We start from the raw sequence: 14653 nt of genomic DNA, 5'->3' as shown, positions 1-14653 counted from the left end.
ATAGCTTCTATGTCTTTGGGACTTAACTTTTTAACGGTGAGTAGTATTAGGACGAATGCTCTTGTGCAGTCGACGCTTTTTGGTAAGATTTGAGAAGTCTGTTATTGGGGTAGACGGTCCCGTTGTGAGACATTTCAACGAAATGGTTGGTGAATAAGGCCACCTGCATATTTTGCAGGCAGTACCTTATAGAATTCGAACGAGGTCCGCCTGCATATTGTGCAGGCGATGTTCTACTATTTCGAGATTTTTAAGCTTGGTCTGTCGGCACATTGTGAAGGCGGTGCTCTATGAAATCTTGAGCTTGGCCTATCTGCACATTGTGCATGCAACGCTCTTATAAAATCTTGAGCTTGGTCCATCTGCACATTGCGCAGGTGACGCTCTGTAAATTTTAAAAGACAATTTTGGAAATGAAGGCAGATTTTCATTAACAAGTCAAAAATTACAAAATTTTAGAAGTAGTACTTTTTCAAGTTATCTACATTCCTATTTCTGGGTAGCTGCCTACCGTCTAGTGTCTCTAGACGATAGGTGTCGCCTCTTACTTCTTCATGGATTCGGTAGGGACCTTCCCAATTTGGGGCTAGTTTCCTTTGCTCATTCGCCCTAGCGACTGCCTCCATTATCCGTAGCACATAGTCCCCAACCTTCAGGGGGAACTTGTGTACTCTCTTGTTATAGGCTCAAGTCATTCTCCAACGGTAGATCTCATGGCGTAAGGGGGCATTGCCCTTGCGCTTAAGAAGTGAGTCCAATGCCAATCGCATGGCCTCCCATTTTGCCTTTTCATAATACAAAATGATTTGAAGAGTCGGCTCATAGTGTTCGATGGGCAAGACGACCTCTCCACCGTACACCATGAGAAATGGGTTTTCTCCAGTCGCCCCTTTTGCTGTTGTTTTGATGGCCCAAGGGCGTTTGGTAACTCATCCGCCCATAGGTTGCCAGCTCTTTCAATCTTCTTTTCTATGCCGTCTAAGATTAACTTGTTGAAGGCTTCAACCTGGCCGTTTGCTTGAGGTCGGCCTACTGATGCAAAATAGCTTGAGATCCCCTGATCTCCCAACAAAGTCTTGAGTTGAGGCATCTCAAACTGAGGACCATTGTCAAAAACCATAGACATAGGCACCCCGAACCGGGTGATGATATTCCTCAAGATTAAGGAGATCACGTCCTTTGTCTTGATGTTTTTGACCGCCTCCGCCTCTACCAATTTAGTAAAGTAATCCACAGCCACTAAGATGTAGCGCTTGCCGCCTGGTGCAGCCTTATAAGGCCCAAAATGTCCATGCCCTATTTAGCAAATGGTACTGGGATGTGGATTTCCATCAAGTCAGTAGCCGGACGATAGATAAGCTTGCTAAATTTTTTACACTTATCGCATTTTTTAACCAACTCCATGACGTATGACTCAAGGGTGGGCAGGAAGTAGTGTCGCTTGGCTCAGACGCCCAAGGATCTGCCTCCTAGGTGAGAGGCGCAGAATCCCGCATGCAATTCTTTGAGAACTTTTATCCCCTTTTAGGGGGTAACATACTTCAATAGAGGCTTCAAAAACCCTGCTTTAAAGAGCTCTCCTTGTCTTATCTCGAAGTTTACAACCCGTTTCTTCAGTACGGCCGCATCCTGGGGTGAATCAGGGAGCGTGTTGTTTGTCAGATATGCCCGAATACCATCCATCTAGGTAGAGCTTCTGTCAAGTACTCCAATGTGCTCTTCATCAGATATACTCCATTTTTCCATAACTTCCCAGAAGATTGACAGAGGCGTATCACAGGAGGCGGAGGATGCCAATTTTGACAGAGCATCCGCCTAGTTGTTTTCAGACTTGGGCACTTGACTTAGATGAAATTCTTCAAGTGCCCCAGCTTCAACCTTGACCGCCTGCAAATATTTGATCATGGCCAGATGGGTGGCTTCATAATCACCATGGTATTGGCTTACGACCAACTAGGAGTCAGAGCAGGCGTCAATCTTTGTTGCCTCTGCCGCCTTGCACATGCGGATACTGGCTAGCAGGGCTTCATATCCGGCCTCATTATTTGAGGCCTGGAACTTGAAACGTAGTGCATGCTCGTACTTGTCCCCTTCAAAGGACTGATATATATAACTTCTGCACCATAAGCGTTCATAGTGGAGCTCCCATTCACATACACTTTCCAAACCTGATTAGTATTATCCGGCTCAGCCGGCCTTGTCATTTTGACAATAAAGTCGGCGAATGCCTGCCCCTTTATTGCTTTCCTTGGTTCGAAAGTGATTTCTAGTCCCTGCAACTCAATAGCCCATTTGAGAATTCGGCTTGATGATTCTAGGGTCGTCATTGGCCGCTTGATCGGTTGGTCAGTGTGGACCACAACCGGATGTGCCAAGAAGTAATGCTTTAACTTCTTGACAGCTATGTAAAGATTAAGGCCAAATATTTCGACCATGGGGTATCGAAGCTCAGCGTTTCTGAGAACGTGGCTAATGAAGTAGACCAGGAGTTGGATGCCGTCTCTTTTAGCTAAGAGAACAACACCGAGGGCATGATATGAGACAACCAAGTACATATAGAGCGTTTCTTTGGGCATAGGGCTAACTAGCCTTGTCAAAGAGTGAAAATGTTCTTTCAATTTTTGAAAAGCCGCCTCAGCATTATCATCCCATTCAAATCTAGTCTTCTTCATGATCGCCTAGAAGAAGTAGAGGCACTTGTCACCTGACCGGTTAAGGAATCTCCCCAACGCCACCAGGTAACCTGTTAGCTTTTGTACTTCCTTAACAGTGCGGGACGACTGCATGTCGATAACCGCCATTATTTTTTCAGGGTTGGCCTCTATCCCCCTTTGGTCAATCAAGAATCCGAGAAACTTCCCAGACTCAACACAAAAGACACACTTCTTAGGGTTAAGCATGGCCTTGTGCCGCATGAGTGTGGCGAACGTTTCTCGGAGATCAGCAAGGTGATCACGCAGTTGCTTGGATTTAACTATCATGTCATCAATATACACCTCTATGTTCTTCCCAATATGATTAAAGAAGATCGTATTAATCATTCATTGGAAATTAGCAGGCGCATTCTTCAAGCCAAACAATATCACAGTGTAACAGAATAACCTTTGATCAGTGACGAATGCCGTCTTTACTTGATCTTTTTTCCATAGGGGACTCTAGTGGAAGCCTGAGTAGGCATCCATAAAACTCATCAAGGCATGTTCGGCTGTAGAGTCGACCAGGCTGTTAATCTTTGGAAGTGGATAATTATCCTTGATTACATGGGTCCCGTCTGGATGAGAGGGCCTCTTGACGGGGTCCCATGAACAGATTGAGAATTCCTCAGTGACGAGGGGTGGACTAGGTCTTTATCTAATCCTCCCTAAGTCAAACTAAATTTAAAAACACTTAACAAACCTATTTACGAGTATAGAGGCAAGTCTAGGGTCGAACTCAAAGGAACGGTAATGTTCAAATGCTTTCGATTTGGTTGCCTAAGCTAGGTCGAAGTCTAAGGATAGAAGGTAACATTAACAACTACTAAAACAAACAACCAAACAAATAAATTACTAGGGAATGGGATCAACAAGCAATCATGACAATTTGTAACAACTCGAAAATACATACAATTCAATGGTTGTGAAGACTAATGGCAAGCTCAATAGAAAGAGTCAACAAACTATCTCCTAGAGGTCAAACTAGCGCCAACTACGAGAGACTCTAAATAGGAGCATCACTAATCAAGCTCAATCGACAATTGAAATTCCTAAATCAATGGTCTATATCATTAGAAACTACAATGCAATCTAGCATAATTCTCAAGGCCTATCGAATTACACACATGCAAACTTCCATTAATCGATTTAATCTCAATAATTAATCAACACAATCTCCAAATTAAGCACAATCAATCAATCATAAAAGTTTCACCCTATTCCCAGCAAATAATTACTCTAACATCATCATCAAATCCACAAACAACTATAGAAATCAAGATTCAACAATATATGAAGAACAAGTACACTAATCAAGCATCAAACATCAAAATCAATCCAAATTAACAAGAATATTAAACATAACAATATAAGAGATAGAGTTTAGAAATACTCATTGATAATAGAGAATATCTCCAACACAATTATCACCATTAAATCTTTAATCTCTCAATCACCATTGAAATTCCTCACTTTCCCCTTCTAAAATCTACCCCCTAAACTATCCCTAAAACTAGAGAGAGAAGCTCTCCACTAAGCTAAAATTATGATCTAAAATTTTGAATTCTGTCGTTACAAAATCGTTTTACAAAGAGGTATAAATAGGAGGCGCAAAGCAAAAACCGAGAAAGTAAATACCCAGGGGAGCGCGTGGCGCGGGCAAGGAGCCGCGCTCGCGGCCGCAAGTGGTGCGCCCGCGCCCGTGCCTTGCGCGCTCGCGCTTCTCTGGGTTTCTTCGGCTCTTCTTGCCGTTTCGTGCATTCGCTAAGGTCTTCGAATTAACGAGCAATATGATGATGATGAACACTAAGGGTGGCAGTCCTAAAAAGCACTTGACAGTGGGTTCAACACCCCATCTTCATGAGAGCACGGCTTGAGAGTGCAAGAGCTAGAACTTGTAGAAACCACTTCCTTGCATCTTGAGCTTTCCAATTGCCATGAGCTTTCTCCAAAATCATCTTCCACCTTAGTAAATCATCAATATCAAGACCCGGACCTCGTACAATACCTACAACCACCAAAATAGAGAAAATAAAGGAGAAAAGAGTAGAAAAACCAACAAAATGCACAAAAGCTACAAAATAAGAGAGGAAAGGTAAAACCAAGATCAAATGCATAAAACTAGGCATTTATTGAGCATGAAAGCTATGAAAAGAGGAAGAAAACAACCTAAATGCTCATCAAATGGGTGCCATTTATGACACCTATCAAATACCACCAAGCTTACCTTTTGCTCATCCTCGAGCATAACAAATCCAAGGGAGAAATGATGACCTTATTCAAACAAACAAAAGAAAAAGAGAAGAGACAAGAATATACACTAACTCACTTTCGTAGGAATCATGGTCAATTTTAGCAACTAAAGACAAGCCATTTAAATACCTAGATCGCCCTAGAGGACGAGTGATGCCTTCGTAAGGGTTTCCTAAGAGATTAACCTGTAACTCTCGTAATAATACAGACAAGGCAAAGCATGAAAAAGAAACAAAAATAAAAGGAAAGAAAACAAATGTTCATGAGTGGACTTTTTGTAAATGTACAAGCATAAATGAATGAAAATCTTTCTAAACAAGTAAGGGAGTGCACGTTCTAAGATATCTAAGGTTGATTGAAACATAAGATATGCTAAGCATAGAGAGCTAATGAAACGCGATTCACTTTCATCTTAAAACATTTTAGCACATTCTCCCAATTAGCTTCAAATCTAATTTTTAGTGAGCGTCTCTATAGTTCCTCGAAGGAACCGAAAAAAACAAATAGATTTGAGGTTTCTCGACATCTCCGACTTTGCATCCCCTTTTCTTAGGCTTTAACTCATAATGCCCTCCCCCGATATGTGACTCAACTAACCTCTAGGTCGAAAGGTATTTCCCAATGGTTGTAAAATAAAGGAAAAAGGGTGAGGGTAGGCTAAAATTTAAAAATTTGGTGGTATCCCTAATAGTGAAGCAAAGAAGGCGCCTTTCTTAGAATCATAATCAAGTAATCACCAAACAAAAACAAACTAACACCCCCAAGCTTATTCAAAGCTATAACACAATCATATATACAAAAAGCGTAAGACGCTTCCCCCCAAGCTTGAACAAAGCATTGTCCTCAATGATTAAAATAGGGAGAAAGACACTTACATCAAAATGTTTTTGTATTTTTTCATTTTTCACTTTTTTTTTGCCAAAGCTTTTTGAATTAGCTTTGCTTTTTCTCATTTTATTCATTTTTTACTTTATTTATTGTCCTATCCTCTTTTAACTTTGGACGACGTTTTCACCTTTGCATTTGAATGTCCTTTCCTTTTATTTTGTAACTTTGGACGACTTTTTTCATTTATTCACTTGCCATTATTCACAATATATACACAACACAAGTTTGATTACATAAAGAACCAATATCCAAACTCATATACCACAAACTCCGAGAACATGATCATTTGCTTCACAAAAACCAAAAATGGAACAAAAAGAAACAAAAGGCTCAAAGTTCTAAAGATGTGGCTTGAAAAGAAGGGAAAAAGCTCAAATGGTTAGCAAGAAGGCAAATGTAAACCCAATGAATTAAAAATAAAAGATTATCCTAGAAAAGAAAAATACCACCCCGAAAAGATGCCTTTGTCATCCCTAGATGGTTCGGTCTCGTGTTTGAGAATTATGAGTCAAGATTCAAAATTAGGTCCGCAATAGTCAAGGATCCATGCCGCTCATGCAAGATATGTAGAAGGCTTGAAAACAATGAAACCTCACAAGGTTGTAGCAAAAACTCACTATTAGCTTCAAATTCACCAAAAGGGAGCAATTGCAAATTTTCAAAAACAAATAGAATCCGGCTTCAAGGTCCCAATAGTTCTAAACGACTACCTTAGCATACTCTATCCTAGAATCAACCAAACATACCTCAAACCGTGCACACTGTTACCATTTAAGAAGAAAAGCATTCAACTATACAAGTCCAAAAGTATTATGTCCAAAACAAGAACAAAACAAAGATACATTGCAAATTTGCCTTGATAGAAACAAAAATCTTTTTGGGATTTTCCAAAATAAAGAACATGAAAATGCATATACAAATGTGCATGGCATATATGAATCAAAATCCCAACAAACAAGATAGAATACCCTCCCCCAAGCTTGAATGAGACAACATGCTCAAACATAAATCAAATATTCTACGAGAGGGGAAAACAAAGAGATCAATCCAACAATACCAACACATGTCCAACAAGTGATCAACCAATGGAGAAAAAACAAGGAAAGATACTACCGGATTTTAGGTGGGTGTAAATACCTGCAAATGACCCAATTCAACCTTTCAAAGCCAATTTCCTCAAGAATTGAAACTTGCTTTCGATATGCTAGAAAAATAGGAGTCAATCTTCCTTGATTCTTGATTTAAACTAATGCACCAAAGTATATCAAGTCATGTACCTAGTAAAAGGCACACAAACATTTCCATGAGAGAAAATCTATTCTAAAAAGAAAAGAAAATGAAAGCAATAAAACACAGGTTACTTCCCGAGAAAGGCTTGCTTAAGGTCCAAGCTTGACCGCTCTAGTAAAATAGTATTGCAACGATCGCAAGAGCTTGTCAAATGCACTACTACACATTTCGTAAGAGAGAAGGTAGACAAATGACGGGAAGAGAACGTGAAACAAGGATAGTGCACGCAAGTGAGGAGAGAGATGCCAAGAAAAGGAAGAAGAAGAATCAAAAGAAAATTTAACAAAATATGAAGTAAAAGAAAAAGAAGAAGAAGAAGAAAAAGATGGCAAACTCTCCTCAAAATATTTTTGGGTGGCAACATCACCCTTTTCCTCAATTGAGGACAAATGAGCCACATACAAATCATCATAGACAAGAGGGTCCCCAATTGGCTCATTGACAAAGGAAGGGAGGAATATAGGAGTGTAGGGGATATGGTTGAAACTCCTTGAGAAAGGGACATGAGAGGAGGAAATAGGGGCTATGGTCTCAGTAATGAACTCTTCCTCACCACCATGCCTTAAATCACCTATAAGAGCATGGAAATAAATCATAGAATCCTCAAAAGAAGAACACTCACGATCACCATCTCCCTCAAACATCAAACTCCAAAGAGGAACCACATAAGCTCTTCCAATACAATAATGCTCAACAATTCCCTCAACTTCCTTAAAGCCCAAAGTCTCAAAACCATGCATGAATGGATGCAAATTCATTTCAAAATCATCTCTCTCCCATGAAACATTCTCAATGAACTTACTTAAAATGCTATGGGTATTCCTTTGACACTCAATAAACACATAGGACATAACCTCAAACAAGTCCAAATACTCATGGATAGAAGAGTCACATTCATACACTTGAGACTCATCACAATCAACAAAGGAAGGGAAGTCTAGATTAAAAATATCATCAAAATCATCATCACTCTCAACTCCTTTTCCTTCACTCCTATGCTCAAGAATAGGATCCTCATACACTTTTGGTTGCTCGTGAATATCATCATCATCATTCTCAACACACACATTGGATTTGGAGTTTTTATAAACAAGCACCAAGAGTGATATTTGGCGTTCTAGCTCTTCACTACTCCTTATTCTCTCCTCCATTAGAGCTTCCCAATTAGCAATAGAAGATTCAAAAGGTGTAGAAAGTTGAGGCTCAACAATAGAAGAAGAGGTACAACCAAGATTGGAAGAATTAACATTAGGATCATAAGCATATATATCACATTAGGGAGTGGGGGCACAATCAAACATATGAGATTTGTCAACTCGAGCATGCACCTCATTATTATGAATAAAAGAGGAAATAGAATTGAATGCATTTGTTCTAGGTTCACTAATGGGATCATGTGACAAATTATGGGAAATCATGCTAACATTAGAAGAATAAACACAGTGCACATCAAAATTAGAAACATGATTACCCCTATTATGAACATCCCAAGAAAACCAAACATAGAACTCCCAAGCATCATCAATTGAAAATGCTCTAAATCTACCATTATGCATGCATTCAACTTCATTCCTAGTTTGTTCATTCAAACCAAAATAACAAATCTCACAAGCCTCTCAAAGACTACAACAATGATAGTCAAGAAATCCCTAAGTCTACGGAAATATTCACAAAAAGGCTCATTGTTATTTTGAGGAAATGAGAAACATGCCATTTTTTTACAAGCAAACAAAAATAAAATTAAAGACAAGTATATACAAATACCTAGACTCAAGAAATAAAAAACACTCAAACATAGACACCGTTCCCCGGCAACGGCGCCATTTTGACGAGGGGTGGACTAGGTCATTATCTAATCCCCCCTAAGTCAAACTAAATTTATAAGCACTTAACAAACCTAAATACGAGTATAGAGGAAAGTCAAGGGTCGAACCCAAAGGAACGGTAATGTTCAAATTCTTTCGATTTGGGTGCCTAAGCTAAGTCGAAGTCTAAGGATAGAAGGTAACACTAACAACTACTAAAATAAACAACCAAACAAATAAAGTACTGGGAATGGGATCAACAAGCAATCATTACAATTGTAACAACTCGGAAATACATACAAGTCAATGGTTGTGAAAACCAATGGCAAGCTCAATAAAAAGAGTCAACAAGCTATCTCCTAGAGTTCAAACTAGTGCTAACTACGAGAGACTCTAACTAGGAGTATCACTAATCAAGCTCAATCGACAATTGTAATTCCTAAATCAATGGTCCGTATCATTAGAAACTACAATGCAATCTAGCATAATTCTTAATGCCTATCGAATTACACACATGCAAACTTCCATTAATCGATTTAATCTCAACAATTAATCAACACAATCTCCAAATTAAGCACAATAAATCAATCATACAAGTTTCACCTTATTCATAGCAAACAACTATTCAAGAATCATCATCAAATCAACAAACTACTATAGAAATCAAGATTCAACAATAAACAAAGAACAACTACACTAATCAAGCATCAAACATCAAAATCAATCCAAACTAACAAGAATATTAAACAAAGCAATAAATGAGATAGAGTTTAGACATGCTCATTGATAATAGAGAAGATCTCCAACACAATTGTCACCATTGAATCTTCAATCTCTCAATCACCATTGAAATTCCACACTTTCTCCCTCTAAAATCTACTCCTAAATTAACCCTAAAACTAGAGAGAGAAGCTCTCCACTAAGCTAAAATTATGATCTAAAATTTTGAATTCCATTCTTACAAAATCGGGTTACAAAGAAATATAAATAGGAGGCGCGAAGCAAAAACCGAGCAAGCAAATACCCAAGGGAGCGGGCACGTGCGGGCAAGGAGGCGCGCTCGCGCCGGAAGGTGGTGCGCCTGCGCCCGTGCCTTTCGCGCTCGCGCTTTTCTGGGTTTCTTCGGCTCTTCTCGCGGTTTCGTGCGATCGCTAAGGTCTTCGAATGAACGTGCAATATGATGATGATGAACACTAAGAGTGGCAGTCCTAAAAAGCACTTGACAGTGGGTTCAACACCCCATCTTCATGAGAGCACGACTTGAGAGTGCAAGAGCTAGAACTTGGAGAATCCACTTCCTTGCATCTTGGGCTTTCCAATTGCCATGAGCTTGCTCCAAAAGCATCTTCCACCTTAGTAAATCACCAATATCAAGACCCGAACCTCTTACAATACCTACAACCAAGAAAATAGAACAAATAAAGGAGAAAAGAGTAGAAAAACCAACAAAATGCACAAAAGCTACAAAATAAGAGTTGAAAGGTAAAACCAAGATCAAATGCATAAAATAGGAATTTATTGAGCATGAAAGCTATGAAAAGAGGAAAAAATAACCTAATTGCTCATCAAATCGGTGCCATTTATGACACCCATCACTCACGAGATATTTTTGAAGCTATCATGATAAGTCGACGTGGATGTCGACTCAGACAGCTGCTGGTTCTTCTTTTGCTCGATGTAATATTGAGCATCAGAGAATGTATTTTTGCTACCATCCGGCTGTATATGCCAGATGGCCTTTCTTGTTATCGTTTTTGGGCAACGGAGTCTTGAGAGGTCGATTTGGGGTCAAGCCTTCTCCTTTGGAGCAGGGTGAGGAGTTGGCTGACGGTCCCTGACCGACTTTTATTTTCCGGCCTAGGCTGGTTGTTTGGCCGACTGTTCCTTCCCAGGATCAGCAGCCTGCTTGCTGATTAAGTCTTTGATTTCACCTTTGAAGCTGCTTATGAATTTCATTAGCTCATCTCGGGTGACTGGGGCGATCTTGTCGCCTAGGATGGATCAGCCGACTGCCTTGAGGGCTTGCTTGTCTGTCCAGGGGACCTGCTTGTACCCGCCTGGTCAGCATTGCGCTCCTGCCTGTATTTATGACAGATGCGTTTAGAGATGCAGGACCCATCGTGGGCCACATAAGTTTTGATGTCTCCATCGTCACCAGAGTTATGATCCAACTGGACCTCTACATTTTCCAGAGGCCGGTTGCAACTCTGGAGGTGGTACAAGTAGATCTTGTGAAGCCATCTTTGAGGTACTTTCCCCACTGACGGTGCCAAATGTTTCGGGTATTTTTATGTCTCTTAGATGAGTTGCAACTCGAAGACTGGAACCGACAAGGGAGACTGTACCTACAAAACAAACGGAGCTCCAAATGGTTGGAGGTCCGCCTCGGAAGATTAAGTTAGTACGGATTCGGGGAAAAACGTGCGGAAAGTAAGTATCTTCTCGGATTTCGAGATCAGGTGTTATCTATTTTCGGGAGCAATAAATGTCTTAATGATTAAGACGTAAAGTTCAAAAGGGCCCAAATTATTGGGGGAATCTCCCTATTTATATGGTTTTAGAAAAGCGTGCCCTGTCATAGGGGTTTGATGACCTAGGAGTTAGGGCAGCGCCGTTTTGCGGTTCACCTTGGGATTTAGGCCTTGAAGGCCACCATTCATAGGAGGCATATCAGAGCAACATGTGTCATCATCTGGGGAGTCCATTTGGACACTTCTTGGAGCAACACGTGTTACCCTCTCATTGGTCCACTTAATGGGGTATAAATACCCAAATCACAAAGTGACCCTACTCAAGGGAAAAAGTGACCCTAATCAAGGATCAAAATTACCTTAACCAAGGAAAAAAGTGACCCTAATCAAGTGCAAAAGTGACCCTATGAAAGGAAAAAAGTGATCCTAATGAAGGAAATAAGTGACCCTAACTCAGTACAAAAGTGACTTTAATTAAAGTGAGGGCTATGCCCACTTGAATTTATAACAACGATTGTTAGTACATCAACAATGGTGATAAACGACATATACCAATACGCAAGTATTATGTAGGCTTTACGGGGCTTGAACCCACACCATGTACCCTGTTGTACATTGCTCTACCAATTAAGCTAATAGCCTTGAGTAAAACACTTTCATATTTCATAGATGCTCCACCTGTCACCACAATCCACCCACCAATGTTAAAATAAAACATAAATGCATTGCTTCCAAAACTTGACTTAATTGTTTTGAAAGAAAAGACAAAAGTGACCCTAATCAAGTGCAAAGGTGATCTTAACCAAGTAAAAAAGTGACCCTTTCTCGAAAGAAAAAGTGACCTCAAATGAGTATAAAAGTGACTTAAATTAAAAAGTTACCCTAACGAATAGGGCTATGATGCAGTAATTAGAAGATACTTATAATAACCAACAATGGTGACACACAAAATAAACCAATAAACAATTATTATGTAGGCTATTCGTGGCTTTAACCCACACCATATACATTGTTGTACATTGCTCTACCATTTGAGCTAATAACCTTAAATCAAACACTTTCCAATTCTAACATAACAATGGCAAGACAATCCACATATTAAAGGAGACTCAATATCTACTACCTTTAAAACTTGGAAGATGCAAAGAGTTAGCAAATGGGAACATTGATTTCTCAAAGGAATAGTGCCTTGACCATATTTTACTTGCATGTTGTTTCTATTTGCGAAATTGCCATTGCTTTTGTCTACTTCTTTAGTTTTTAATTCTGGTTTATACATTGAGAATCATTAGGTGTTTTTGCATGAGAAATTATCTTTTTATCCTTGTTTTAAGGCATGTGTTTTTTGGGTGGGTTAGATATATTTGTAGTAGATATTTTCACTGTGATCTCATATATATACATTCTCTATTTGTTTGAGTGGAGAAGGTATTCTGTTTCTCGAAGTTGTTCATCTAAGTTTTCATTCCTCTGAGCTCGAAGGTAATTTCCAATTACTTATCTATTTCTAATTTCCAGAAATCTATTCATTATATCTTTCGAGTTAGTTTTCTAGAGGTTGAAATTGATTTCGAATTTTGTATTTGGTTAAGTGTTTGTTGATTGTTTATTTTTATATTTTGAAGTTAGGGGGGTTGGGAATTTCTATGTTTATTGCATGCACTCTGTGATATTTAGCGAGTTCAATCGTGAAATTGATTTTGAATTTTCTATGATTTTTGCATGCATTCTGTAATAATTAGGGAGTTCAAGGATGAAATTTAATTTTGTATTTTGTTCACTGTTTTTTAATTGTTTGGTATGCATGTAAGTGTTTGCGGTAATTATTATGTGATTTTAGTGTGATGGTGTCTTGAATTTTCATTCTGAGGTTCGAAAATTGGTATGCATGGATATTTAAATTAGTTGAATGCATTGTTTAGCACATGAATATGTGTACTTGATTTAAAGTGCTAATAATTTATTTAAGATTTCATTATTATGGTTTGAGAGTTGGCATGCATGTATGTGTTTTAATTCGATTGGAATTTTCAAAGAGTTGGTATGCATTTGAGGGTTTTTGATGGTTTAGAATACTAATATTTATAATTGGGTATAATTTAGATGAATAAAATTGCAAATCAGTCATAAGTATATTAGGAGGATGCTATAATCGTGATTAGTGATTTATATTCTATACTTATATTGTAACATTGTGGTGATATAGATGATATGTTTACTTTTGCAACTAAAAAGAACAATTGAAAATATTAGCTCTAATTAATTTGTTTATCATGAATTAACATTAGATCTTTATGTGGTGGTGAAGAGATTCTGTTCACTGTTGTGGTTGTTCTCGAAATGTATGGGTTGAAGTTGACATGATTTTCTTTATGATTTGTTGATATTTAGCTTTTTGTTTATGATTTTATATGACATTTGGTATATTTTGAGGACTAAAATTTTATTTATTTTGTGATTGTAGAAAATCTAGAACACTCAGGTTTTTGTATGTAGTTTATGTGGAATGTTAAGGGTAAATTAAGGTGAACTTTGTCTATTGGTCCAAGTTAAGAAATGTAGGAAATGAAGGTGGTATAATATTTATTGGTCTATAGAAAGAAGTTTGAAATGGCTTGGGTGTGATAACTTTCATTGTATCTTATTTGGGTTGACCTTAGTCTAAATTGGTTGATCATACGTTTATTATAGGTTATGGATGCTCCACTCACACAAGTAGTGATTTCATTTCGTCCTCTGTTGAAGCAAATTACCAGATGTTTGAACTTCCCTAATCCAGAATACCAATATCTCAATCTTCGGAGAAGCATTGCTTGTGTGGCTATTAGGAGTGATAGTAGTGTTGTTCCTGTCGTTTACCTCGATGGAGATTCGGAGAGTGTAGATGAATCGTGTGAAATTGCAGCTAGAAAAGCCGTGTATGATCTCATGAAAAAACATGATATAATTGTCGATGATGTAACATCCTTACAGAAAAATATGTTTGAATGTTGTGGACGATTGTATAGTTATAAAAAAGAGGAATTGGAGGGAATTGAAAAAGAGGAATCTAAGGTTTATTTTCAAGGAGGTATTTCTACTGAATTTGTTATCAATCAGAGGAAAGTTGTTATTGATTTTATTGAAGTGTTGAGGTATGTTTTAAAGTGTGTTGATATAAAGTGTACTCCAATTGAAACTATTGAGCAATTTCCTAATCAGTATATTTCATGGTTTAACATCATCCATCATAAGAATAGTTCTGGATTTTGGT

Source organism: Chenopodium album, chromosome 1 (assembly GCF_948465745.1).
Source record: "Chenopodium album chromosome 1, dcCheAlbu1.1, whole genome shotgun sequence".
NCBI lineage: Eukaryota > Viridiplantae > Streptophyta > Magnoliopsida > Caryophyllales > Amaranthaceae > Chenopodium > Chenopodium album.
The sequence above is the reverse complement of the archived record's forward strand: the minus strand, read 5'-3'. Positions refer to the sequence as shown.